Source organism: Neomonachus schauinslandi, chromosome 16 (genome assembly GCF_002201575.2).
Source record: "Neomonachus schauinslandi chromosome 16, ASM220157v2, whole genome shotgun sequence".
NCBI lineage: Eukaryota > Metazoa > Chordata > Mammalia > Carnivora > Phocidae > Neomonachus > Neomonachus schauinslandi.
This window is the reverse complement of record NC_058418.1, coordinates 90,941-95,658: the sequence shown is the minus strand read 5'-3', so window position 1 is coordinate 95,658 and position 4,718 is coordinate 90,941.

The window sequence follows — 4,718 nt, the reverse complement described above, 5'->3', positions numbered from 1 at the left end:
GTTTCTTTTTTGTCCTTTTACACATTTACTGAGTGCCTACTATGGGGCAGGCCCCGGGTTAGGCAAAGTAGATGCAGCAGTGAGCACAATTTTGATTCTTTTTTTTTTTTTAAGATTTTATTTATTTAGTTATTTATTTACTTATTTATTTGAGAGAGAGAAACAGCATGAGAGGGGAGAGGGTCAGAGGGAAAAGCAGGCTCCCCACTGAGCCAGGAGCCTGATGTGGGACTCGATCCCAGGATTCCGGGATCACTACCTGAGCCGAAGGCTGTTGCTTAACCAACTGAGCCACCCAGGCGCCCAAACAATTTTGATTCTGTCTACTTGAAATATGAAGGAAGAGAAGGAACCAGCCAGAAAGCAGTGGGGAAGAACATTCTGGGTAGAAAGAACAGCAACTGCAAAGGCACTGAGGTAGGAACAACAAACAGGTTGGCTTGTGTGGCTGGAACCAAGTGGTGAGGTCAGAGATCAGCAGGGACAGACCAGGGTTCTCATCAAAATCTGGTTTTTAGGGGCGCCTGGGTGGCTCAGTCGTTGGGCATCTGCCTTTGGCTCCGGTCATGATCCCAGGGTCCTGGGTTTGAGCCCCGCATCGGGCTCTCTGCTCAGCAGGAAGCCTGCTTCTCCCTCTCCCCCTCCTTGTGTTCCCTCTCTCGCTGTCTCTCTCTCTCTGTCAAATAAATAATAAATAAAATCTTTTAAAAAAATTTGATTTTTATGTGTGTGTTAAAATACACAAAGCATAATCCATTTTGACTACAATTGGCTCTTGAACAACATGAGATTTAACTGTGTGGTCTACTTACATGTGAATTTTTTTTTTTTTAAAGATTTTATTTATTTATTTGACAGAGAGAGACACAGTGAGAGAGGGAACACAAGCAGGGGGAGTGGGAGAGAAGCAGGCTTCCCGCAGAGCTGGGAGCCCGATGCGGGGCTCGATCCCAGGATCCCGAGATCATGACCTGAGCCGAAGGCAGACGCTTAACGACTGAGCCACCCAGGCACCCCATTAATTTTTTTTTTTATAAATATGGTGTAGTACTGTAACTGTATTTTTTTTCTTCCTTGTGATTTTTTTTTTAAAGATTTTATTTATTTATTTGCGAGAGAGAATGAGAGACAGAGAGCACGAGAGGGAGGAGGGTCAGAGGGAGAAGCAGACTCCCCGCTGAGGAGGTAGCCCGATGCGGGACTCCATCCCGGGACTCCAGGACCATGACCTGAGCCGAAGGCAGTCGCTTAACCGACTGAGCCACCCAGGCGCCCTCTTGTGATTTTTTAAAAAATATATATATTTTTTTATTAGAGAGCTTGCAAGAGAGAGTACGAACGGGGGGAGGGGCAGAGGGAGAGGGAGAAGCAGACTCCCTGCTGAGCAGGGAGGCCCACGACCAACACAGGGATCATGACCTGAGCCACCCAGGCACCCCTAGAGATTTTATTTTTAAGTAATCTCTATACCCGCCTTGGGGCTCCAACTCCCAACCATGAGATCAAGAGTAGCATGCTCTACCAACTGAGCCAGACAGGTGCCCCAAGGATTTTAAAATATACATGAGGCTCCTGGGTGGCTCAGTTGGTTGAGCATCTGACTCTTGATTTTGGCTTGGGTCATGGTCTCAGGGTGGTGAGATCAAGCCACGAGTCAGGCTCCGTGTTGAGTGTGAAGCCTGCTTAGGAGTCTCTCTTCTTTTCCCTCTGCCCCTCCCCGCTTGCATTCTCTCTCTCTCTCTCAAAACAACAACAACAACAACAAATATACAATTCAGTGGCATTAAGTACATTCCTGATGTTGTACAACTATCACACTGCCCAGTTCCCAAATGGAATCTGTGATGATGGAGAAAGGGACTGAAGTGAAGCAGCCACAAGACCTCCCCAGGAAGTGGCTTTGGCGGTGACACCTGAAGTTTCCAGGGAGAGCCAGGTGCAGGTGTTGAGTTTGGGGGAAAAGAGAGAGGGCTGCTGGCAGGTGGGTGCTCAAAAGAAGCAGTGGGTAGGCCATGGCTGGCCTGGGTGCAGTCTGAGTGACTCTTACACCTTGTTTTATCCCTTGAGTTCTGTCTGCAAGGTCATAATATAGACAGTTTCCAGTGGTCCAGGACTGGGAAGGGTGAGATGCTGAAAGGGTGAGCAAGGAGCACAGAGGATGAGAATAGAAGGTGCCACTGACTACTTGGTCTCGCCTACTGAGGGTACAGAGCCAAGATGTATCCATGTCCTGCCATACACATCTGAGCAAGATTTCTGCCTTGGTCTTGCCCACCTGGATGCCTACTCTCTCTCCACCTGGCCTGGGGTGCCCCCTTGTGCTTCTCTTAGTCTGCCTGAGCCTGGTTCCCAGTTGATTTCCTCCCCCCAGTGTTGTCCTGGCAGTTCCGGAAGACTTGGTGCGGACATTTGGTGAATGGAACTGGCAGTGGCCTGGTACCTGGTAAGTAAGATGGTAGAGGGAATCTTCAAGGCCTACTGCTGGCACCTGGTTATACCCTGACTGTGTGGCTGCCATATACTGGGACAGAAAGTACTGGGCCCAGGAATAAGGAGGTACTGTTTAGAGAGAAAAGCATGAGCCGCTGAAACCACAGGGTCAGTTGCTAGTCTACTGAAGGGCCCATAACCAGGGGCAATCTGGAGGACCCATCCCAACCTAGCTGTTGAGCAACCTCTAGGCTCCCTCCAGCTATCTCTGACACCCCTCACTTCACTGCTCTCTCAGTGCCTTGTCAGGCTCTCTGCAGTTGTTTACCCTGACCCACAGGCGTTTGGAGGTAGTCCTCTGGGAGGGTCCATTCCTACAGTCTTTACCATCACCTTCTTATTTTGACCCTAGTGTCTGCCCCAGAGGTTTGGGTAGGTATGTTAGTTCCTTTGCCCCCTTACCTATGATCTGGGGCACAGGGAGGGGTGGGGTTGTGGAAAATGCTCAGCAACTATCACTAATGGATGCCACACCTCACCCCATGCACTAGTCAACTTTCCTGCCCACTTACCAGAGAAAGGAAGCAAGGGTCTGAGGCCAGGGCCTTGGGGGAGCAGCATGAGGGGGCGGGCCACTCAACGGTGGGGCGTGGCCCCGCGGACCCGGTGGGTGGGTTGGGCGGGGAGAGGCCGGCCTCGACTCCGCGGGGGGGGGGGGGCCCCCGGTTTTGGGGGCTGCGGCGGGGCTGGAACAAAGGCAGGCGCAGAGACAAAGCCCCACGGGCCCCCAGCCCCCTTCGGGAACAAAGGCCACACCCCGCCCAGTGGGGCCAGACGCGCCTCCACCGCCCCCCACGCGTGGGCGCACGGCTCAGCCCACAGGTTTTATGTTTGGATCCAGAGACGCGGAGGAGTAGGGTCTTGGGGCCAGACTCGCCAGCCAGCATGCTCTAAGCATCCTCTCAAAAGCTGACCCCCCCCCACTGTCCCCTTTAGCCTTGTCCTGAACTAGAGATCTCAGCACCAAGGAGCCCTGCAAAAGGGGCCAAGGCCCACCCCAAGGACCAGCTGCGAGGCACGCTTCCCTCGGGCTTTCTTCGTGCCTAGTGTCCTCAGACGCGATCCCCTCCCAGACTCCGCTCCCACCTCAAACAGGATCAAACAGGAGCTGTCCGCCTCCGCCGTAGGCCCTGCTTCCCAGCCGGGACAGGCCTTCTCTCTCCGCCCCCCCCCCCCCCCCACCGACCCTGCCCAGCTCCCAGGATTCTCGCCAGACTCTGCTTCCCTCTTAGGATTCCCACAAAAAGGCCGTTTCTTTCAGACAGGACGCCCCCACCGCTCACAGGCCTCGTTCTCCCCATCTGACAGAATTCTCCCCAGACATTCGGCTTCCTCCCTCAGACAGGACTCCCCCGCCCCCCGCCCAGATCCCGCCTCCAAGTGAGGCCGGATTCCTCTCTTCACGGATCTTGCTTCCTCCCTCAGATAGGGTTCTCCCTGCAGATTCTGCTTTCTTCTCCGACGGGATTCACGTCCCCCTCCCCACCCCGCGCCCCGACCCTGCCTCCTTCCCTAGAATTGACCCACTCTTGAGGTTCATTCAGTTCGCCCACCCCGAAAAGCATCCAAGTCAGCGCCGCGGCTGCCTAAAAGATGGGAAGGGGTCGTTTGTGGGGCAGCAGGATTTGCTGCTCTGGAGCCCCTTGGAATTTATTTGCTTTAGGCAGGTTTCAGTGTTTGTCTTGTTAAACAATAAAACGGTTAAAACCCCAAAGTCAGCCACTTGGCTCACAAGGGGACGTCCTCCTGGGACGGGGACCCTGCGCCTCTCCCCGGCGCCGGCAGACGCCGTGCCGGGAGGCGTCTCCGGCCTTGGCCTAAGGGGCGGGGATTGAGGTGGTGGCCCGGACTGCCAACCCGCCTGCGCAGTACGGCGGCCAGGGGCTGGGGCCTGAGGGCTAGCGCGAGCCAGGAAAGGTGCGCGCGCCCCGCCCGCGTACAATGTTGCGGCGGTGATGTCAATAGCCCCGCCCCTGCCGCACAGGCGGCGCCGAGGCGGTGTCGGCGGAGGTAGGAAGACCCGGTTCAGGCGCGTGCGTACTCGCGGCCTCGCCCGGGGCGCTCGGCCCGGGCCCCGCCCCCGGGCGCAAGACGCCCAGCGCGCTTGCGCGGCGGCGTCGGCGCCAGTTATTTCTGTCCCGCCCCCCGGCCGCGGCTCTTTCTGCGAGCGGGCGCGCGGGCGAGCGGTTGTTCGCGTGGCGCGTGGCGCGGTGTCTGGGCGGCCTTTG